This window comes from Ambystoma mexicanum, chromosome 8 (genome assembly GCF_040938575.1).
Source record: "Ambystoma mexicanum isolate Mex_15411 chromosome 8, UKY_AmexF1_1, whole genome shotgun sequence".
NCBI lineage: Eukaryota > Metazoa > Chordata > Amphibia > Caudata > Ambystomatidae > Ambystoma > Ambystoma mexicanum.
In genome coordinates this window covers 1,649,863,915-1,649,889,210 of record NC_090929.1, presented here as the reverse complement: position 1 = coordinate 1,649,889,210, position 25,296 = coordinate 1,649,863,915, and the positions used below count along the sequence as shown (strand labels likewise).

Sequence of the window (25,296 nt, the reverse complement as noted above, 5' to 3'; positions counted from 1 at the left end):
CTCCTCATCCTATCTTCAGTTATTTACCATTGCAGCCCTGTCCTCATCCTATCTTCAGTTATTTACCAATGCAGCCCTGTTCCTCACCCTATCTTCAGTTATTTACCGGCTGAGCCCTGCTCCTCACCATATCTTCAGTTATTTATCCACGCAGCCCTGCTCCTCACCCTGTCTTTAGTTATTTACCCACACAGCCCTGCTCCTCATCCTATCTTCAGTTATTTACCAACTAGCATACCACCTGATGTTGCCCGGGTCTGTAGCTGACAAGCATGTGGGGGTCTGCTATAGCCTTGTGTCTGTTATATTGTGTCCTAACTTCCTATTTTAGAAAAATCACAAAATCGTAAATTTCCTGGAATCGCCTATACTGGTAGCGCAGCGCCGGACCCCGCTTCACCCCTGTGCAGAGCGAATGGACGGAGGGGGTCAAGTGGCAGTATCGCCAGTATACCCATGATTGGTATGCCAACCTCGAGCCAAAATTTCAGCCCACCATCTGCTCTGGGACCAAAGACAACAATTGCAAAATCAACAATCTCCCAAAATCGCCTCTACTCACAGCACAGGGCCAGACCCCACCAGGTACAAGGTAAATGGGTGGGGTTGGTCAAGTTTCAGTATTGCCAGTACACTGCAGACTGATATGTCGACCTTGGGCCACAATATCAGCCCACCAACTGTTATGGGGATGGAGACAACCCCGAACATACAAACACACTATCACAAATTACAGGGCCTGCGGTAGTGGCCCTGTAGTTATGGTTAAATTGCTCAACCCATCAGAAGAGCACTTTTTGCACGGCTTATATCTTCACCCCCGTCCCTGAACAAATCCTCACGAAACCTTGCAATACAGGTATATGGCCCTGTCAGATGGATTCTGCGAAGTCTGGTGAGGTTTCGTTAAGGAGGGGCAAAGTTATAGGGTGTCGCAAAATGTGTGTTTTTTTCCCATAGACGCAATGAAACCAAAGTTTTGCTCACGTCTACAGCCCAAACCGCTGGACGAATTTTCACTAAATGTGTGGCAGGAGTGGCAGCTTGGTCCCGAAAGTGTGCTTTTGTAAATTTGGTGTAAATCCGTCCAGTAGTATTTTTGAAAACAACCAAAAAGTAGGTACAGAGAAATTTGTGATATCTGGATTCAGTCCACTGATTCACTTTCCTGTTCGGTTCGTGCACAGGTTTCCGATTGTTCCAGAAGGCGGCGTGAGGTCCACGGACATTGACTACGCCCGCTGATTGGATGGTGAAAAGCATGAGGTGCGTCAGATATTTGGAAACATCTGCCATGTTAGATTCACGAACAGCCGCTGTTGTCCGCGAATATCGCAGTGAAAACATATGAAAAAACATACCATTACACTTGTCAAACTAATTAAACAATCTCTGGGGAGGTGATGAGGATGGGATGGGATGGGATATGGCCTTGAAAAGCCCAAAAAATGAGTGACCCTTCAATTCTCATGTCGGTGAACAGTCCAGATGCCTGGGGCAGTCCTGTGATGTTCACGAACATTTGAGGTGTTCTGGGGCATCTTTGCCTATTTCTGCATTACAGGGTCGGTGAAAAGCAGTTTTTGGATGGCTTATAACTTTGGTGCCACTCAATGAAACTGCATCAAATTTTAAAATGTAATTCTAGACCTGACTCTGAATGGTTCTGCAAAGTGTGGTGGTGTTTTGTCAAGAGGGAACAACATATTTTAAAGGCTTATAAATGTGGTGCCATTTGATGAATTTGCACAAACGTTTGCAAAAAGATTTTAGACCTAGATATTAATCTTTTTTGATGGAATTTTGTCAAGAGGGGGCAAAATTTGAGGGGGGGTTTCAACATTTTTAGATGGCTTATAACTTAGTTGCCGTTTGATGAATGTGAACAATCGTTTTCAGAAGATTATAGACCAACCTTGAATGTTTGTGCAATGTCTGAATGGAATTTGTCAAGTGGGGGCTAAGTTATATTACTATTTTATGCACGTATATTTTGACACTTTAAAAAAATAAAACATGCGCGGGTTAGCAGCAAACTCGTGTAAGGAGCATCGGCAGGGACCTGAAAGCATGGTTTTGCAAATGTGTCTGTGTTTTATTTTTGAAAAGTGTCATAATGTAGGTACAAAAGATAGTGATATACCTTTGGTGACTAAGGTATAGCCTGTGGCCATGGGCAGTGGCCACATTGTCCTGGTCATGGCCTAAGACCAATCTGGCTACTGGCCATGACCACAAGGGACCAGCAATGGGGTTAAAGTGGGCATGGACGCCAGGGACCAGCTATGTGGTAACGTTTTTTGAAATTGGGATAGGTTTGAATGGGAAAATAAATCTGATCGTGGGTACAAGTTGAAGTGCTGGATGGGATCGCAGAAAATATGCACGAGGAGGGCCAGAAAGAACTTCACAGCATGGCTTTACAAATATATTCGGTGTTGTATTTTTTTGAAAGTGTGAAAATGTAAATACACAACACAGTGATATATCATTGGTGTCTGGGTAATGGGCCTAGCCATCAGTAAGGACAAATGTGTATTGTAATTTGCTTATTGCGGCATGGCCAAAGCGGTAGGTTTGAATGGGAATAAATATTGTGCTTGCGGTTACAGCATGAAGTGGTGGACTAAATTACAACAAACTTGCACGACGAGCATTAGCAAGGACCTGAAAACATGTTTTTGGAAGTATGTGTTGCGTTTTATTTTTCTAAAGTGTAAGAATGCAAGTAGAAAAACTAGTGATATACATTTGGTGTGGGCAGTGGGCCTTGTCCTCGGCAAATGCAAATGTATACTCTGATTTGCTTATTGGGGAATGTGGCCAAAGTCCATGCCCCAAGGATTTAGAGACTGGCCATGGATACAAGCCATGGGCACTGGCCATTGGTTACATTATTAGGGTACATGGACACAGTGGACACTGGGCTAGGATGCAACGGAGGTGCAGTGAAATATAGGGGTGGTTTGGTTCAGCTGGGGTCATGGTGGAGCCTTATTCCGTTAGCAATTGAACAATGATTTCCGTCCCCATCATGCCCTGCTGATAATGACAGACATAAGTATGTGTTGCCAAACATATGTTTCTTAAAGGAGGTTTATAGTTCTTTCATATATATGAAAAGAGGAATTATTAATAACTTATATTAAGTGATGTAACACCATGAAACATTTTCTCTTATAAAAACTATGCGTTAAGATGCATCCTGCCCTTATTTATTTATTTATTTATTTATTGCTGGTAGCGCCCAACCCTGGAGGTATCACGGAGCTAAAGGTACATAATAGGATTTCATGGGAAACAGTAAGGTTACATTACAACAAGAGCAAGAGTTAAAGGATAAGGGTAGTAACATTGCAGCTTAGGATGTGGGTTACAGAGAGGGTAGTTATGTTACATCAAGATAGTGAGTCAGGTTAAGAGCAGGCAGGTCTGGCCTGAATATTAAAGATATTTGTTGAACAATGCTGTTTTTACTTTCTTATGAAAGTAACTTGGGACTCCTATGTTCCAGTAGTTAGCCAGTGGCCTCCCACCCACCTTGATATCCCTTGGCATTTCCCTCCTGGGTTCTCATGAGCACTTGCCCATTTGTACTGCCCCTTCTATATATGCACTTCTCTCACTGCACAATGCATATGTGCATTTAAAGGAGCACTGTGTACATTTTATTTGTATAATTAAGGGAAATGGAGATGCAAAAGATTGTTAAGTGGCAGATGGTGTGTGGAAGCTTAAAATATAGATAGGGGTAAATGTACAGAAGTGGTTGGTGGATGGATGTGTGACTGTTTGAAAGCAGGCATAGAGGGAGTGTTACACATATAAAATTAAAAAGAGTAGAAGGGCTGCCCTGTGCGATGGTGTGCACATGCCATCCGGGTCTGTTAATGATCCATGGCCTGGAAAGGGGACAGTGGAGACCATGGATAGTTATAAAGGTTCATCAATTATGGACCTTATTGTATGCTAGAGAAAAGTATTTGGGAAAGAAAATAGTTTCTGTTCATATATATGTTTCTCTAGTACAATTGCCCATTATTCCTATTAGCATAACACAAAATGTTAATGGAATTGTTGGAGAATATTATTCAGTATATCTACTTTACTGAGAAATGTAAAGTAGATCGAGACTATACGATCATTTGTTTTACTTCTATTTTTTAACTGTGAAACGTAGCTCCTAAAGGAACCTTTCCTTTGGTGTTTTTTTATTTTAGTTTTGCAGGGGAGGTCAGAAAGTAAGGTTGGGAGGGAAATGAGGGAAGAGGCACCAACCACAAATATGGAGGGGCAGGTGGACACGGGAAGATGTTGCACGTGTGTTACTTCTAAGGTAGGGGGCAGTGTTTCTCATGCTCCTTGATTACAGCTTCAAAAGCACTTCGAAATTGCTACCCCTTGCAGAGTGGTGTGTTGCAGTATATACAGAGTAATGTTGTTTTCAAAAGATATGGATCAACAGCCTCTTTTATCTCTTGCAAGGTAGCTGATGGGATTGTGTGTCCCACAGAAGTAGGCTTTGTGGTTACAGTCCTGGTTGAGGAAGATCAGGTGGAGGAGACAGGCTACTACTTGCTAAGAAAGGAACAACCTTTCTGAGAGCATTGCAGTTGTTGGATTTGGTGTGGTGGCGCATGGAGGTGGTCCCGTAAGAGTACTGTCCAGGTAGTCTGCGACTGAGTACAACGTTGCACTCGGTGCATTTCACTTTAGTAGCTTTAGCCTTTGGTACATTTCCACCAGTGGTAAAAAAACTGCCATACCCATGATTCTCTCTGGATGCTAGTGGTAGGCACTTCCTCTACCTCATTTTCTTGGTCATCATCATTGTCTTTTGAAGTATTGTGCTTTTTTTGTTGTGTAGATTCTCGAGCTGGTGGTGGTGGTGGCTCTTGGGGAGGAGGGATGGAATAGCTGATGCCATTTTTAAAATAAATAGCAGTATTGCTAATATTCTTCCATGTATGTGCTGTGTGCTAGATTGTTAATGGATAATGAGTAAGAATAGGTGTAGGAGCTATGCAAGGGTACATTTTGAGCTTCAAAGTTCCTTGAAGTGCGGACGTGTTTACAAACACATCATCGTGCCTGGTCACGTGACACTGCCCGTAAAGTCCACAATGACATCAGACGTTCGCAGACGTCGGTGAACACAAAAACAGTGGAGTTTTAAGGTGATACTTTGTAAATTGGACGAAAATGTTGCTATATTGGGATATTAGTAAGTTGTAGGAAATTAGGGTGCACTGGTAAAAACCCATGAAATTCACTGAATAAACTTTGTTAAAGGCACTTTATGGTTAAGTTGCATTAATAAAAACCTATGAAATTCACTGACAAAACATTGTTCAAGGGACGTTCTGGTTAAGTTGCACTAGTAAAAAGCTATCAAATTCACTGAATAAAATGTGTTAAAGGGACGTTATGGTTATGTTGCACTAATAAAAACCTATCAAATTCACTGAAATAAACATTGTTAAAGGGACGTTATGGTTAAGTTGCACTAATAAAAACTTATCAAATTCAATGAAAACATTTTCTTAAAGGGACGTTATGGTTACAAGTAAAACCGAAACCCCTCAGAAATTCGCCAGTTATGGTAAGCTAAGAAACCATAACTCGCACCACCACCGTGCACTGCTATAACTAACACCCAGGACATCAATGATGACATCTCAAATGTAATTGATGACATCACTGATGATATCACATATGAAATACATTTTGATGAAAAGTCCCTACAAGGGGTTGTGTTTGTAATGTTGGTAATAACATGTCAGGGGTGATCGGGAGATCTTTCATGAACTACTTCATGTATTTAAAAAATGAAGTCTTCTAAACAAAACATTATATTGGAGTGTTGTTAATACAGGAACCTAATCATATATAAACATTGGCAATGCCTTCAGCATGCACCATAGAAGTACAACATTTTTAATCTGGTAATTTTGGATAGTAACATAATGAATGCTACCTTATCAGAGTTTTGAGTAATGTTATACATGGAACCAATAGTTAATAATTCTTAGACTTACTACATACTTGTGTTAGTACAAACAATACATATGAAAACTGAAAACCAGAGGGTCACAAGCCAAATAGTCCTCTAACTGGTACTTGTAAAAAAAAAGAGACAACACAGAATGATTGTGGTATGCCAAATGCAAGGTAACCCAGTTGTAATTACAATGTAGAACTGGTAGAAAAAGCAAGATTATAGGTCAAGCTCTCACTCTAGAATTCTCCACACATTAACAGGAAACAGCAGGTTTTATGGGCAATGTGATGTCACAGTTATGTAAACCTATCGCTCCTGGTCATTAGCTCCCTTTACTAAGCTACATATATCATGCTATACGTTCATAACTAGTGATTAGATAATCCTTATCTAAGTTCCCAGCCATGAACTTTCCTATAAAAAAGTGTGTTACTCATCATACTTGAATATTATTGGTAGGCTCTAAATTACTTCTGCAGTGAAAAAAGACATGAGCTCATCGGTTAACAGGCGGTCACACTCTCCATGAACTGGCTGCATGCTGACATGTTTTATGTAGATGAGAGAGAGAGAGAGAGACAAGCATATCGCCTTTGTTTTTTAATTAAATTAAACAGCCCATGTTATCTCCCCTGTCATGACGTCGCCAAGTATCAAGAACGTGTTCTCACATCAGTGATCGCGCCATCCTGTTCTTGACACATTTATGAATAACAATTTTGTGAGTCATTTTGCTTTTACCACATGCATGTTAATTACTTGACTTTTTTGTCAGTTTTGCATTCCTCTGTCACACCTAGCCAATCACAGAGGCATTAACCTGCCAACTACGTCTGACTTTCTGGGATGTTCAGTATGTCCCATAGACTTGAAATGGTCTGCCCTGTTATCGTAACTTAATTTACCTCAACAGCTGGATACACACAATAGTATCTTGTTCTGCCATGTAACACTCCCCTACAAAGCCTTGGGTTTTGACATTCCCTTGAGGCAGCTACCATCTAGCCGGCTACAGCATTTTCCCTGAGCTAAATGTATTTGTTTAAGCATGCTTAACTGGGCTTTTTCTTAAAGCTGCAAAGCTCAATTCTCTGCTGTGCTGGTGCAAAAATGTCAGCTGCTTGTCACGTTATGTTCCTCTGTGGGACACATTTGCTCTGCATTTATTTTGCTATCTACCGAGTCCTGGTGCATGCCTGGCACATGATCACTTTACCTATAGGTAAGCTGCACCATCATCCTACCTATTGCCAGGCTGACCTACTTGTGTGGTGAGCCCCTATCCTGGGCACACACCTCCCTTTCACCTAGTTTATTCTATTTAAAAAACACACTAATTGTGCAAGCTAATGCCTTATTTGTCCCCTACTTGTGTAGCAATACTAACTATTCTTTGTGCCAGCTGCATTTCAGGAAGGCAGAGCAGCACATGCTCTCTAGTCAACAATTGCCCCACTACAAAACCCACAATGCATACAAATCAGAGGCACCTACAGGGAAAATAAAGTAAGGAAGAAAGAAACTTCATCACCAGAAAATGTCAATAACATTAAAGTACATTATCATGTATACGAATAAATTGTGTGCTTATTGCCCCATATATGTGCACCATGAGCTGAGACCAAAATACCTTAACAACATAGAACAGGGTTAGCCTCTACATATATATCACCTTTTGAATTTAAACATTCTCACTGCCAGTGGACAAGCACAACTGGACTAGATATGTCAGTGAACAAAAACAAGTGGGCCACATAGGTAATGTCATCAGGGATGTCATCAATGACATTTGTGATGCCATCTTTGATGTCCTGGGTGTTAGTCTTAGCAGTGCACAGTGGTGGCATGACTTATGGCTGCTTAGCTTACCATAACTGGTGAATATCTGGAGTTTTTCGGTTTTACTTGTAACCATAACATCCCTTTAACAACATTGTTTTTATTGAATTTCATAGGTTTTTATTAGTGCAACTTAACCATGACATCCCTTTAACAAAGTTTTGTCAGTGAATTTCATAGCTTTTTGTTAGTGCAACTTAACCATAACGTCCCTTTAACAATGTGTTTTCAGTAAATATATATATAGATAGATGCAGCCCTCTCCTCACTCTTTCTTCAGTTATTTACCAAAACATCCCTGCTCCTCATCCTATCTTCATTTATTAACCCACACAATCCTGCTCCTCACCCTATTTTCAGTTATTTAGCCATACATCCCTGCTCCACACCCAGTCTTCAGATATTTTTAATCACACAGGCCGGCTCCTCACCCTATCTGCAGATATTTACCCACACATCCCTGCTCCTCATTCTATCTTCAATTATTTAGCCATACAACCCTGCTCCTCACCCTATCTTCAGTTATTTACCCATCTATAACCTGGGGATACTGCTTGACTCTTCACCATCCTTTATTCCGTTCAGTAACCGGGGACCCATGGAATGGCCACTATAAATTCAACAGTAGGCAGCATAAGATAGAAGTGATCAGGTCTCTGTTGCTCTCATAGTTAGACTTCTGTGGGAGAATGCATACTAGCCTACCTAAAAGGAACCGAAACAATAACAGTTGGTACAAAAGCATCCATAGAAAAATATTAGGACTGAAGAAATATGAGCACGTTAATAAAATCACCCTTCATCACCTGTGCAATTTAACATTAAAATCAAGATATGCAAACAAGGTGTTATTAAGTACCCAGTGTCTGATCGAGAATTAGCATACACATGTCCTTAAGGGCTTCCTAATAGAATTTATTATACCATTGCCACTGACCTTCCCAGGGAAAACCCGGCCTGCCGCTTACATGCACACATTCTGTTTGAAATACGTACTCTGGGCCTCACCAGGCCACATTTATTTGTTTTACAAAAATTCTGGTGGGCACCTCTAGCACGCGGTCACAAATAGATAATGTTGATAACTTCTGAATAGTTCTCCCCAAAGTGATTAATTCGAACAGATTATGTGTATGTAATCTGCAGACCATGCAGATCTAAGGATTGAAAAGTTTGCACAAGTGAAAAGAATAATAGAATAGCACTGAGAAACTATATAAGAGTAGGAAATAAGCTGAAGAGTTAATAGTAAAATCCACACCCTTCAGACATGAGAAAAAGAAGTCTGTAGACATCCTACTTGAGGAGTTTAACAGACACCAGATGGAGAAAGTAATAAGAAGCCTAGATGCATTGTATAGAACTCAAATAGGTTTGATGCAACCTACCAACATATGATATGACAGCCCATGGCTACACTATAGGAGCCTCCTGAAGAATGTCGAAAAATGCCTACAGGGGAATGTAACATGTCAATCACAGCCATCTTTCAATCAAAAACATTATGAAAACTTTGTGAATTTGTTGAATTAATCAGAGTTTGTTAGAGCTAAGCAAAATATGCATACTAAAGCATAATTGTGTTTATGGTGTAACACAATGGATACATTTCAAATACATGGCTGTTAAGAGTCTTAAATAGACAGGGATGTTTAGGAATTTAATGATATGCAGCAATTTTGGCCTGAAGCACAATACGTTTTTAATACGTTTTTAAATATATTACATGGCTTGTGAATGAAGTATAGTTCGACTCTCGTCCATACACTGAAAGAGAGTGTTGAGTTAGAGAAAACTCCCAGGTAGATACTGGCTACTAGGAGTTCACTGATCCAGAACTCATGAAGGCTCAACTCCGTCCCTTTCCCAAAAGGAATGCAGGCCCTGACAGTCAGCAAGTTGAACTGCAGTTTATTACAACCAAAACCAACAGGGATCAGTACACAGAAGGGGGAGTCCAGGCACATCTCAGAGAGCTTTGGCTCGCAGGCCAGTTTTGTATCATAGTTATATCACATTGACATCACACTAGGGCCTGTCTCCAGAAAACCTATCACACCCTGTGATTGGTCGTTGAGTAGTAGTCCACCTAGAGCGGACGCTACAGTCGTTGATTGACTCTCTCCTGTCAGATGGCCGGCCTGGCTTGTCCCCAATTATCTAGTTTCTACAATATTGCAGTGTGAGGGTCTTGTCATTGGTTCTTGCCCATAGCTACCCACCCCTCGGGTCCTGGAATGTGATTGGCTAGAGCTGTCGCCCCCCAGGCCTGGTACCCAAGTTGATTCTCAGCTTGGAGTGTACCTTTTCAAAGTAATAAGAACAACTATGTGTCTGCATTCTTTCATGTGTAAACCACCAGACACTATGATCGTGCCCGTTCTCTGCATAGGACACTCAGCTTCTTCTGTAATAACTTTGTTGGAAGCCATTGTCTGGATTGTGAGACTGCTCTTCTCTCCCAGCTGCCAGTTTCGGTTGGCTCTTAGCCTTGCTGGACCACGTGTTCAGAGGCTGTGGTTCTGAGCTCTGATTTAGTCTGATTTCATGATGAATTATTCTGATTTTCTTGTGCTGGTGTTACTGCAGTTCAGGGAATGGAATGTCACTTGCAACAAGGTGGCCTTGACAGCGCGCCCTGTCCCAAACGGTTACTCCTGTGTTCATGTTGAATTCAGCTCTGCTTCACCCTTTACTGAGATAGTTGTGGGCTGCTACTTATTTGCTACTCTATAATATCCATAGGTTAAGTGTTTATGGCACTGTCAGGTCCCTCAGGTGCTCCTGCCACTCCATATCGTTAGTTCCATATAAGCATCTGCAAGCCCTTATCTGTCCTCTAACTAATAGAACTGATGCATGTGTTCTTCATGTATTCAGATGCGTGTTTCCGTGTCCCAATGTGCGGATGACATGTGTACTTCATGTCTAATGCTGTTATGTCATGGCATCTCTAACGACAGTGGAGCATGTCTTCTTGGCGCTTTAGTCCAGGCTGTCAATTGAGGTGTCCTTAATAGCATCGAGGGGTTCTTCATTTACACTAGGCAAAGGTTGGTACTGCTCCTGGACTATAGGGATGATGGAGGGGGTATCTTTCAACGTACTTGTCATTCACTGGGGCACTGGGAACTCGTGCAATATGGTGAAAGCGATTGCGGTTCTTACGGTTCTTTTCCGGTTCGTATGCCTGGCGAAGGAAGAGAGAGAGGGAGATTTCGCCCATTCCTCATCGAGAGAGAGAGAGAGAAAGAGAGACAGAGAGAGAGGCGAAGAGCTTTAGAGTCAGAGAGAGAAAGAAATCAAGAGAGAGGGATACAAAAAGAACGTTCCTGACTACACTGTCTGAGAGAACAAAGAGAGCGTACCAGACTAAACTGTCAGAGAGAACAAAGAAAGCAGTCCTGACAATTTGACTCTCGTCCATACACAGTGAGAGAGAGAGAGAGAGAGAAAGAGAGACAGAGAGAGAGAAAGAGCTTCAGAGTGAGAGAGAGAAAAAGCAAGAGAGAGACAAAGAGAGAGTACCTGACTACACTGTCCGAGAGAACAAAGATAGCATACCAGACTACACTGCCAGAGAGAACAAAGAGAGCGTACGAGATTACACTGTCAGAGAGAACAAAGAGAGCGTACCAGGCTACACTGTCGGAGAGAACAAAGAGCGAGCACCAGACTACACTGTCATAGAGAACAAAGAGAGCATACCAGACTTCACTGTCAGAGAGAACAAAGAGAGTGTACCAGATGGCACTGTCAGAGAGAACAAAGAGAGAGTACCAAGCTACACTGTCAGAGAGAACAAAGAGTGCATACTGTGAGAAACCTGAAGGTGTCTCACTTACTCGTCCCCAGGGATCTGTCTCCCGGGCGGCCAGGACACTATTGGATCCAGTTCTTGGGGGTGGACCAGTGAGGGAGGATCATCTGGATAGGGGGTCCTCGGGGAGTGAAGTGGGACGCCGAGGGGTGACACGCGGTATCCCCTTCTTATAATACCTTTTCTCCATCCTGCCATGCAAGATACTCACTGTACCTCCCCTTTTCTGATACAAATACTTCCGCACATCACGAAAGACGACGGACAAACACCAGAGCCGTTTACCAGACATGTCCCAACACAAGGGTCAGGCAAAGTCAGGTAAGTGACCAGGATCACACACACCTGACAGCCCTTTTCATTCCCCACATGAATAAAAGGTGGATCACGAGAGCACAATACGAGCAAGGCAGACCGCATGACGGGAGAGCTAACTCAGCATGGCAGTTCAAGAGGAGTAGCAAGACGGTGTGAACCGAGAGGGTGACAAGGAGCGAGGCAACCTTGCCGTTTCTGAGCCAGGCCCATGAAACCTCCACAGAAGGAATTGTAAGACTGCAAACTATAGCCAGCGTGTGTTACAGCAGATGTCAACGGTACACAGGGACCTCCTCTGATGATAACCAAGCCGGGGAGAGATGCTTGCCACTGGGGTACCGGCCTAGACACCAGAGACAAGAAAAGCCAAGCAGTTCATCATAGCCGGTGAGTCGAGGGGGGAGCTGATAAGAAACCGAACTGTGTTGAACGAAAGTAGAAAACAGCTGGCTAATTGAACTGTGAAACAACTGTTAATGTGAGAGGGGAAAACCAGCAACAGAGGAGTCAGGTACCATGTGGGTGCTCACTAGGGAAACTCTGGGTGATTACTCTATTGCTGAAACTACTGTTACCAGAAGGCCTTGGGAAGTAGATGCCTCAGGGCTTGATGCGCTCTACAAATAAATAAACTAAACTAAACGAAAGGCACGAGAAAGGGGTCAAAGTAATCATACAGGGGTCTAGTAAAATCCTCTGTACAGTCAAAAGTCTTTGATCGGCAGATGATTGTAAAACTAAGGGAAGTGAATCCTGCACCGAAGAACTCTCAAAAGAATTGTGTGATTAGCCAAGTTGGCACGAGTGAACCCAATGGAGGGACACCGATGAAAGGGGGGCAAAGCATGAACTCTCAATGAATAGTGTGCTGACAAGAGTGAACCCGGCAGAGGGATGTCCACAGTGAACTGTTCAAAAAGACATTGGCCCTCATTACGACCCTGGCGGAAAGTGACTGACCTGACCGCCATAGCGTAAATAGCGTTTCCGCCATTGCACGACGGAGCAAAGTGCGTCTAATTCCGACCCATCGGGCACGAGCACTACGCCATGGGGGAAGTGCAAAGTCCGCGATGGCGGAAATGTCCCCAAAACGGCCCTCACCACCGCCGTACGGCGCCCTAGGTGCAATTCCGCCACCCATCTTAGCGGTCACCGCAATGAGCGGCAATCGGAAAGTACGGTGACCGTAAATATACGGAAACGGAAGTAAAAACATGGTCCCGGAACGGGAAACAGCACGCCGTACACCTATAAAATCACAATTTCCACACAACCATTAAAAATACTACCCTGAGACTCATCCCAACCCGTCATCCACCCTAGTGAAACCAATAAAAATGGGAAAAGTAGCGAAAAAAGCGTGCGACCGCAAGCGGCAGGTCCACTTCTCCCGTGAGGAACTCACCGTGCTCACAGAGACCCTCCAGGAGAATGCTGCCATCGTCTTCTCGACGCAAATGACCAGGACGGCACTTGCGAACAAGAAGGCCATATGGGCCCTGGTGGCACAGCGGGTAAGTGCGGTGGGGACCGCACCCCGCAACCCACAGCAATGCAGAAAGCGATGGGACGACTTGCGGATACGCGTACGGAGCATACTATCCGCCAACCGTAACATTGCCACAGCTACCGGGGGAGGATCGGAATCACCCATCAAGTTGACCCCCTGGGAAGAAATCTGTGCCTCCACCATTGGAATGGAGAGTATAGAGGGAGTCGGAGGGATGGAGAAAGGAGTGCAGACATCCGAAGAATCAGGTAGGTGGGCCAAATAAAACAATGCTAAATCCACAATGTCCAATCATGTGAAGTACCATGTGTCCACATAGTGCAACAGTAACACATGTCCAGGAGAACGTCCACATACATTGGCCTGATAGCGCACTTTAAAACTCACATTAAATACATAAATAATTAAAAATCCTAAAAACACCCTCTACACGTGCAGCAGGCACACCCTAACTGCAGGCTGCAAAACAACTGCATCCTCAATCCACACAAAAATGAAACCACCTCCAAGGCCCCGACCCAAATCACCCTCAGGTACCACCCCAATGCATGTGATACATTGCCATTCCAATTTCCACAGACCCAGTAATAACGCTCGCCCTCCTTTACTCCACCACAGGGTCCGATTCAAACGACGAGCTCCAGGACACCCCTACCAGCACACCTGCAAAGAGGGCCAAGACCAACGGCCAAAGACCCTCCACCTCAGCTGCACGCATCAAGACACGGCAGCAGCACAAATCAAGTGGCAGCACACAGGAGGGAACTTCAACAGGCACCCCAGCAGCCAGCATGCCCACAACAGCACCACCACAGGTCCCCCCAATGGATGCCACAGAAGGCACTGCTTCTGGTGGCAGCAGCACCATAGGTGACACTGCATTAATGGCAGCATGCTCCGACACAGAAAACGGGGATGTCGAAGTAAGATCCATCCATGACCTGTCTCAATCCCCCTGTTTGTTCCATCCCGTACACCATGAGGATACCACGCAGGGGCACCCACAAGACGACGACTGGCCATCCCCCACAAGCCCTGTGGCAAGGCAACATGAGGTGACCAGCCCCTCTGTGACACCACCGCAAATGGCCATGGCACAGCAGAGGCAACAGTCCCTCGACCAGGTGATCGTGCAACAGCAGCAACTGGCCACGCTCCTCAAGGACCATGCTGATGAATGTGGGGGTACTAAGGCAGCCATAGAAACATCAACTGAGACACTTAGGGCAGAAATGGAGAGAAGTACAGAAACACTAAGGGCACAAATGGAGAGAAGCACCGAGAGCCTGAGAGTACAAATGGAGAGAAGCACCGAGAGCCTGAGAGTACAAATGGAGAGAAGCACCGAGAGCCTGAAGGGGGAACTGCATGCGACGTCCAAAGACGTATGTGCTGAACTTGCCGCTGTGCGCCGTGTGCTCACTGAGCTCTCACAAACCCTTAGGGACATGCATGGACGTGAGCAGGCAGAGACATCATCCGTTGCAAGTTCCGTCCAGGGCAGCCCCCAACGTAGATCTGGGAGGAACCTGCGCTCCACAGGCAGGGGTGCCCCTGATACCCGGAGAGGGGGCTTGCAATAGCGTCTGCCCACTGACAATGAGCATCTTCGGACACTGGTGTTCGGGGGGGAGGTAGGAGGATGGAGGGGGTGTGTTGGGCTCACTTGGGTGGCGGGTCGATGGGGTGTGTAACATAATTTCACATATGCCATAAACAATGCACGATCATCCAATGAGATGTGTGGACATTGATCTTTGTGTACGAGGCCTTAATAGGCGTACAGTCCATATTGTGCATGTTCCAGACACACACAGTGCCACAAGTCCCGTGTCCATGTATCAGCCACCAGGCGTGAGTGCTAGAAGCATGCATCTATGATATGCTGACGAATGTCACGGCCCTCCTGTGCCTCGCAGACTCCTTGAGGTGCTGCCACATCCCCACCCTCATCATGACCATCTTCAGGTGCTTGCAGTTCTGCGTCAGGGGGCATGGGCACATTTCTACGTATGCACATGTTGTGTAGCATGACACATGACATGACCATCTTTGCAACCTTCTCATGGCGGTACAGGAGTGCCCCGCCAGACCTGCTGAGGCAGCGGAAACGAGTCTTCAGTAGGCCGAATGCCTGTTCTATGACTACACGGGTACGTGAGTGGGCATGGTTGTAGTCCTCCTCATGCTGGTTCTGTGGGTTCCGGAGTGGTGTAAGGAGCCATCTCTTCAGTGGATATCCGGCATCACCTGTATGTGGACAATAAAGGATGTTTGTGGAATGACATTGCTACGTACGCACCCCCCCCCTTCCTGCCAGGTCATTGCCGCATCACATACCCCACATTATCATGCATGTAATGAGACTCACCGAGTAGCCAGGATCTGTTCCCTGCGTGTCGCTCCATGTAGCGTGGTATTGTAGAGTTCCTCAAGACCATAGAATCATGGGTTGATCCAGGAAATCGGGCACAACAATGTGTAATGATCCTGTTGGAGTCACACACCATTTGTACATTCAGAGAATGAAATTGTTTTCGGTTGCGGTACTGGGCCTCCATGGCATGTGGGACGACCAATTCCACATGGGTGCAGTCGATGGCACCAATGCAACCCGGTATGCCGCCAAGTGCATGGAATCCCACTTTTGTGTTCGTAATTTCCTGCTCCGAGCGTGGTAGAGAGATGTAGTCGTCTGCGTGCTTCAGGAGGGCATCGAGCACTTGCAATAGTGTCCGTGAGAACACTGGCTGTGAAATGCCATGCAACTGTCCGACTGTGTGCTGGTAGGTGCCTGTGGCCAGGAAGTGGAGTACAGACACCACCTTCAGTAGGGGTGGGATGGCGGTTGGGCTATCTATCATGCTGACAAGGTCAGCCTGTGTCATGTCCACAATGGCGGTTATGGTGTCCCAGTCCAAACGGTAGAGGGTGTGGATCTGCTCAGCAGTGAGGTTGAACGGATGTGCTCGGAGGCGTGGGATTGCGGGCTGCCTGCGTGGTGGTAGTGGCTGTGCTGGCGGCCCTTGCTGGCCCTGCCTTGCCCTCCTCCTCCTCCTGCGTCTCCTCTGTGCGGCCGGTTGTTGTAGTAGTTGGTGTTCGTCTTCTTCTTGAAGTTGGAGTACTTGCAGTGCTATCAGGTCCCCCAGGGCCAACATCGCTAGTCCTGCCGGTAGCATTTTGGAGTGGGTGTGGTTGTGGGAGGGGGTTGGGTGTGCAATTTATGTGTTTTCAGGCTGTATAGCCTCCACCTGTGGTGATTCATTCCACCTGTGCAAGCTGCAATCCCCTTTGGGCGAGCACGTCCCGCACACAACGCTGCAATTCGACGAATGGCATCTTGCTATTACAATCATGTATTTGTTCCCGATGGCAGTGAAATATTGGTTCATATGTTCATTCTGCTATGGTCCCATTGTTTCACATACTATCTTTGCAGTCGCGAACAAACTTGTGAAGGGTCAGTGGAATGTAGTACTTGATTAATGGTGGACCCTCATGCAACACTGTACCGAGGTTCACCGACGGGTGGGGCGTCCCATTTGTGAGTGAAGCCAGTTGCCATTTTCACACACTGCCGCACTACATGGATGAATTTGTGATTTCAAGCGGTCACAGATGCCTTTTCGACGTGATGTTGCAAATGAGGAATTCGAAGGACGGCGCTTTCGGTTTTCAGCTAGCGGCGAGGAGATGCCCACAGGTCTGACTGCAAATATAACGTTCTATTGTTCAATGTCCTTGGGACAGGGGCCATGGCGAGAATGCAATGATTGATATGAATAGTATGGGATGCGCAATAGCATAGTGGACGATGAGGCCGGACGTTCCCAAATACATGTTACTTCACAACACTGGAATTCCGGGCTGGAGCACAGTGGATTTTGCAGACTGCATAACGCACAGACTCAATGGAAATTTCACATGTTATGTGAGTATAAAATCAGGCGTTTTCAAACCGGGATGAGGGAATGATGTATGGATGCATGGACAGATGATTTAATACAGAGTTTGCCATGTACAGGGCTTTTTGGAATCTATCCACCTCCCCTGCGCTATGTGATGCAGAGCTGCCACAGTGGGACCATCGTCTATCTGCCCTTGTTGAACCCTCCCTGTCTCGACGCGCCTTCAAACACTTGTGTCTATGCACGTTACTAATCCCATCTAATGGATTCTGTTTTAACAGACGCATGCACACAAACACTCGTTTGTAATAGTGTTTTCACCTCGATTTATATAGTTATGATTCGCAAGTGGTTTTTGGGTGGAAATAATCCTTTGGAGTGGGCTAGCATGCATATGGCTGTGGATTTAGTGTGATCATTGAAGTGAGTAATTCAAATGAAATTCGGATGCCCATACTATTCTTTTTCATTTCATTTGGGTGACAGGTATCTCCTCCCCTTTTGCCACTGCCATCTGTATGCCACTCCTGCAGATGGATTTTACTCCCGACACCTGCTGCTTCGTGTTAATCAGTGGAGCACCATTACGATCTTATGGGACGATCGCCAATGGGCCACATGCCCTTACGCAGTACTAGTGGCTAGGAGCAACATATCGGCCTTTCAGATGGACTAGTGCCTACCTAATGGGACGGCCCTGCTGCTCTAGGCGCTTCCATGTTGCCTTTTTGAACGTGAATGTAGCCCCTGTGTACCATGAAGGAACAGGGCGTCACACAAGAAGAAGCTGGTCATTTATTGCGGATGCAGCCCACAATAATGAAATCTATTTTGGAGTTCATTACCTAATGGCTGTATGGGCTTGGTGATTTTGTTGTGCATTAAATTTCTATTCTGATATTAACCGTGTAGCGTTCTTCTTTGCAAGTGATGTAGCATATTCCTATTTGTGGAGCGATGTATTGTGAGGAGATCTGCATTGGGTTCCAGCTTCGGAGTATAGTTCCGTGGTACTGTACTGGGCGCGTTTGCCTACGAAGCCCAGTGAGGTCAGGGATAGGGGCTGCCATTATGACTGTTTTAATGATGTCATGCTCAGGGGCGGGGGATTAGCTTTTGTGTAACAGATGCCGGTCAGCCAGGTGGATTGGTGGAATGATGTGATTATCAGAATATGGCTGGTCACAGGTGCCTGTGTTTGCGTGCGTTTCTTGGAGGGAGACTGAGGTCATGTCCATTTGAATAGCTTCTGTATTCGTGCCATCTGTGCCCTGCAGCTCCCATTGGCCCCTCTTGAGATGAGCCTGGCTGCTCAGTCACTCTGCCAACTTGTGTGGTACATGCTTATGCTGATGGTTGGTTTGTTTACTGGCAGGAGTACAGGGCTGGTGCAGTCTCACTCAGGATACTGCTTTGAATGTTGCCTTACACTGGTGTCAGTCGATGGGGGGGCCTGTTTTTGTTTGTCTCATTTTTCTGTTCATGTTGCTGGACTTGACCCTTCACATGCCTGTGCTGCATCAGTGCGGCAATGGTGCCATGGCAAATATGGATGGCCACTCACAAGGCACTTGGAGCCCCTAGATTCATTTGTTCGTTGGCAGGCATGGGTGACTTGTACATTTCACTGGTTGCATTGTGTGACTTCATTGCACCTACGAGGAGTTGTGCAATGTGGCCAGGGAGTGGTGTACAGGCACTCAGTAGGGCCGTTTACGGTTGGTTCGCGATGCCGTACTTCTCACCATGGCGGAATGGTACTTTCCGCCATGCTTGATGGCGTTAGGTACATGTCCGCTAGGGTCAGAATTCGCGTACCGTTGCGCCATGGTGGTAATTACGGTTTCGCATGGCGCGCGTGCGCGTACTTGGTGCAGTTAGCGTTGGCGTTCACTACGGTGTCGCTAATGGCATCGTACTTTACGGTGACGGGTCATAATCGCACCGAGCGCTATTCGATGGCGGTATTGCATTTCCACCATCGTTTTTCGATTTCCGCCAGGGTCGTAATGAGGGCCATTGAGATTTGTGAATGCCACAAGTGAAGTTGATTGAGGAATGCCATAGCGAACCCGGCGCAGGGAAGCTAACATTCAAGAGCGGTCTGAACCCAGAGGGGTGAAAAAGCATCACCCAACCTATGTGAATGTTAGAACTCATATTGATTTGAAAGGATTAAATTAGAGAAGGATCTGAGCCGGAAGAGGGGGATCCTAGGGTGAAAGTCATCATCCACTGGAAAAAGCCGTTCTGAACTCAAAGGAGGGAGGCTGAGATTCACTCGGGTCTGAGTCCAGAAGAGGGGTGCCCAGGGATGAAGGATTATCACCCCAAGTACAATCAGGAAAGATCTTTTCTTTATTATTTTGGAGCTCATCAGGCCCTCAGAAGCAAAAAACGTAACTACCGATGGTCCTGATATTGGCAAGAACTTTTCATGGATCGGATCCCGGAAGAGGGGGATTCAGGGCTGAAGATCATCACCCAACGTATATGTGGAAAGGAACTTTTTGTTTATTATTTTGGATACATCAGGTCCTTGGAGGCAGGAGACTTTTCATAGAAAAGAGACTTAACCGCTGAAGGCCCTATATAGCTGAGAGCGGAACTGTTAGCTTGTGCTGGGAAAAGCTTAAGCGTGTGCTGTGCTCCGGAATCCCACCTTGTCTCGTGTTCAAAACATGGGGAAGGGAGAACCCCAGCTACCACATCATGACTTATCCTTTGTGTGCACTTCTTTCTTTCTCGTGAACATTATCCCATACTCTTTTGCAATTAGCGTAAGGATTGGCAATAGGTTTCTTATTATAGGCCCTTTTATTTTGACAAGACGCCAATAGGACTGCCTTATTGTTATTGGATGGTCATAGCTTGCTCCCATCTTAGATTTAGATTTAGAGTAGGCATTTGTACAACCTTCCTATATAGTTTAAAAAACACCCTTGAACTGTGATCACTTATTTCTGTCTTTACTGTTGCCACCATGCAGTCCTTATTTATGGTGTTAGAGTGGGATATGATTCAACTGATAAAAATTGAAAACCCATGCTAATAATTGTGGTACCACAGGAAGGGGAAAATAAAATAGTTGATCTCCTAAATTCTGACCGCGTATCCACACTGAAAGAGGTGCTGTTCTCTCAGTTGTGTATTCCACCTAGTCAACAAGATCTATTCTTTAAAACACAAGTGTTGCTGGACACGCTTCCTCTCTTCCAATACAACATACAGCCCTGGAACTGAACAATCCTCAAAGTTTAGACCTGTGTTTTCTTTTATCAGACCTGGTGCCCTGAGTCCCCCTCCCTCTGAACCTTTTTGGAACCCAGTCTTCATCTGTTGAGGGACCCTCTGTGTTAACAACACATTTTCCCCCGCCTACTCCTTCGACAGACTCAGACTCAGAAGATTGCGAGGATTTTGAAACCTTGTCAAAGTGAGTCGAGAGCTGTTTGTTTTCTGATTCATATACCACAGAGGGAACCCTTACACCTCCTTAAGAAAAGGACGACTTAGCCCACATCATTGCTCAATCTGCGGCCCATCAGATACAGGCACAGAAAAGGCTCCAACAAAATGTAACAACATTTATTGAACTACAAACCCGGCCATTACTACCACAGGGTGTACGTAAACCATATCTGGAAGGCGAAGAGTTAGGATTTTCTTTTCTAAATTTCGAATGCCTGGCTGACCAACTGGGATGGGAAGAGAACCTGCAAAGATGCTATTTGGGTCCCTTATTAAAAGGCAAACTCCAAACTTCCTATCAACTACTTAACCTTGCACAGACAACCACCTTTCTATCTATCAAAGAAGGGTTACTAAAGAGAGTGGGCAGACCTGTAATTTTTACCGACAAAAATTACGGATCATAAGGTTAAACCCAGGAGAAAATTCTTTAGAAATGGGTGAACACATTAAAAATACAGGATTAATAGCAAGTCCTTAGAAGAACTTACCTTAGAACAATTCACAAATCCCTTGCCCCCTTATTTGCAAAAATCTGTCCTTCGGTTTAATCGGCCTACTCTAGCCACGGCCATTGAGAATGCACAAAACCATTTGCATGCAGCTAAACACTTCCATTTAACCCTTCGATGGGAAGAACGGAAGGATCATAAGTCCATCCATCGAACTCAACCGCAAGGAGCAGAAAAACAAGGGGGGCCACATAGGATTAAAGAAGGAACACCGCAAGAGAGAATAGAAAGTAGAAAAATCGATCCAAAGGCTAAGGATGAAAGTAGAAAGGAGGAGTTAAAAGGAAGCAGACCATCTCCTCTGATCTGTTTTTCTTGTAGAGAAACAGGACATCTAGCTAGACACTGTCCAAAGAATATAAAAGACGAACCCATGGAAATAGGCTGTTTGAAGGGCAAAGAATGGGAAGAACCCGAGGAAGCGCTAGAGACCTTCAGTATTTGCTTGTGTCAAACTCCTGTTGAGTTTACCTATGAAAAGTCTTGGGTGAACAGGAGCTAAGTGAAGGGCCTGATAGACTCAGGTAGTAAGCAAACCGTTATACGGGCTGATTTAGTTAAAACAAAAGATCTGGACTATGCAGCCCTAGTTAGAGTGAAATGTGTACATACCCCAAAATACCAGTAATAATTGAGATCCAAGGTGAGTCCTGCAAAATATCATCCGCTATAATTGCTGGACTTCCTGAAGAAGTCAATCTGGGGTGGGATTTCTCCATTTTATATACTCTCTTACAAGGTTCTCCACCCCCTCAGAGATTTTCTACCCCAAAGATCATGGCAGACGAGCGGCTACTTCCAAAACTCCCCAATGTGGCACTGGGAAAACATTGAACTCGAAACAACCCCTAAACCCCAATTCATGGGCTATTGTAAAGAGACAGGTGAACCCATTTGAATGGTCTTTTAACCATCAGCTCTGCTACCACGTGAACTGGGGTGACCAACCCTGCCCTTTAAGACGAGGTAGCAATACTTAGAGATGGATGGTAATGCAGAATATACTCAAACATCAATAATCAAAACTGACTCAGGAAGTTGGCAAAGTTCAACTGTTTTAATGTCAATTATCTAAAACAGGGAGCACAACGAGCATCATCAGAATTCGCACAAGCAATCTCAAACATAATATGAAAAAACAGCCTTCTTATACTAAACATTCGTCATTGCTGACGTCAATCTATGTGGCAAAGTCTAAAAACCTACTTGGAATGGTGATAGGCTTACAGGGAACATCTAGGTATATGTTCCATACTGGTTAGGCAAGGTGATTGGGTATTTAACATCAGGTGGGAAACTAAGCCCTCCTCTAGTGTAGGTCATCATGAACATCATTAAATACACTACGGCTCTCTATTACGTTTCCCTCTATAATTGGTTGGCATGCTTGTACCCCTCTGTAATATTCCACATGCGTAAGCAGCACACAGGCTGGCACCTAGGTACTTGGTGGGAGAGAGAACAAAGAGCATACCCGACTACACTGCCCGAGCGAACAAAGAGAGCATACCAGACTACACTGTTGGAGAGAACAAAGAGTGCAACCCCGACTACACCGTCAGAGAGAACAGAAGAGAGCCATTACATTAGCCAAAAGTAATACTTTTTACTCACTGCACTGAGACATGTCAAGTAGTAGTTTGGCAAGTGCTATCTGTGGGGAAAATAGCACACACATATTATACAGTTTTCCCATTGGACTTTCCCAGGTGGTCTCCCACTTGAATTCCAATACATGATTGGGTAGCGGGTGGTGATATAATCTGACGAGGCTCTTCTGAGTGGGCATAATGGAAACACGCTTTTATGCGCTGACTATCGTGGAAAATGGCATGATGTGCTCAAGGGGTAAGATAGCAAATGGCAACTATGTACTAACCGGGCATAATGGAATCTGGCCTGGCTTTGCTGCCTGGGCATGATGCTACGCCAACTGAGCTTATTCAGATCTGGTCAAGCAATGCCACGTAAGCTTTCTGCAAAATGCCAATATTGTGCAAACTGAACATAATAGAATCTGACCATGTTGTACTACCTGGACTTAGTGGCATCCTGCCAGGTTGTGCTAGGTGGGCATTGCATTATCAAGCCAAGCATTCTATGGGTTCAATGGCATCTGGTCCAATTGTTATTTGTCCATACTGTGCTAACAGGTTATGTATGTATGTACATATTGGGATTTATAAAGTGTGAGCCTAGATGAGATCTAACCGACCACTGCACATTGAGGACACACCCAGGGGGTTACAAGTAAGGGTGCAGGGTGGAAGAGGAGCTGGGATTCCAGAGATGGAGCAGTAGGGCTGAGTGGAGGGATCAGTAATTGGTGAGGTGTTCACAAAATGATAAGTCAGGATGGTAGAGCAGGGGTCTCCCTTCCCCATGTTTTTAGCATGGGTCAAGGTGGGACTTCTGATCACAATACACAACTGGGTTTCTTCCCGGCACCAGGCGTTTATTGGGACATTTAAAAAAAAAAAGAGACTGAAATTGACCTAGTTCATATCGGCCCACATTGTTATTGGACGCCCCTTGGAAGTTTTTCATCACATTTGTGCATTACAGGTTTGTGAAATGGGTGACAAGTAACAACGTTTTGGTACTAATAGCAGATGACTTCCGCGGAGGGATAAGAGCCAGGGAGCAAGCGCAGGCATGAATAGTCTAGTCAATATCATTAGAAAGTCATCACTCCTCCTGATGGGCACCTGCAGAGGAAACGACAATGCAAAGAGGAAAACAACAACATTACATTGAGTCGGTGAGGATTCAAAAACGAACAAGAAATTATTATTTAGAAAATGTACAAGACGCCGCATTCATAATCACATTGAAAAGAAGAGGATATGATGATAAAGGAAACAGAAAAACAGCATATAGTCCCTCGGAAGATACGTAAATTACAATGTACTCAGATTTATTTTTTATAAGGATCAAAAAGCTATTTAAAACTGATCCATAAAAATAAGAGAAGTATATATGTGTATGAATGGATTGTGGAAGCACAAAAGCACTCCATACATGTCACAATTTGCAATTTTGCAATTTCCGAGCACTTGGTACAGGACTGTCTTGATGAACGGTGGAAAGATCTCCTATGTGATCGCAGTGGTCTCATTTTTGATGAAATTGTTTAAGGACACTTTGAGGTTTTAAGCATAAATCATGATGGACGGAAAGCAATATCATGTTTTTTTGACTACTTAGCTAAAAAATGTAAATCAATTAAATGCAAATAAAAAAATGTTAAAAATAAAAATTACAACATTGAAAGTTATCTAAGAGGATGGGTCCCTAGCACTGCATGCAGCTAAACTTTCCTACATATTGAATTATTTCAGAAATCGAAAAGCTGACTCATATTTGCTACAATAGATACAAAGGGGCCGATTCATGGAACAAATGTGCGCCGAAAATATTGGCGCAAGCGTGAAAAAGCAAGCGCACGCGCATGCGTGGAATTCATGATAGGGCCTGCACGTGTTTACTGCGGGATGTGCACCAAATCCGAGCGTGGCGCGCACGGTCACACACGTCACAGCAACATCCCGAACGCTGTGCGCGACGCGCACAGCGAAAGTTCACAACGTCGGCACACACACCAAAAAGGGAGCGGAACACGCGGAATGGGGAACAACGCATGAAAAAGAAGGCATAACTGGGGAAGTACTGCAGGGAAATACACGGAACGCCCACACACACGCGAACTACACGTATTCATGGAATCGAATATGGGAAACCCGCACACGCTAAAAGACGCGCACAGGCGTGAACAAACAACAAACACATATATACAGCTACGATAAATGCCCCATTTGTCGCAGCACTGATCGTGGAACACCGCAGGAGGAGGAGAATAGCCAGGCCCCGCATTTCTGTTGCCCTGGACCAGCCTTTTTGGGATGCCTGACAAC

General features: G+C 44.9%; 1 long non-coding RNA gene across 1 annotated transcript in view; it reads right to left on the bottom strand.

Moving 5' to 3' along the window:
- Nucleotides 1-22,428: 22,428 nt before the first annotated feature.
- The window catches only part of LOC138473829 (uncharacterized), a 54,733-nt gene continuing 51,865 nt past the window's right edge, over nt 22,429-25,296 (bottom strand). The window contains exon 3 of the long non-coding RNA XR_011268942.1: nt 22,429-24,090. This is a non-coding gene — a long non-coding RNA (uncharacterized lncRNA). The remainder of the gene's footprint in view (nt 24,091-25,296) is intronic.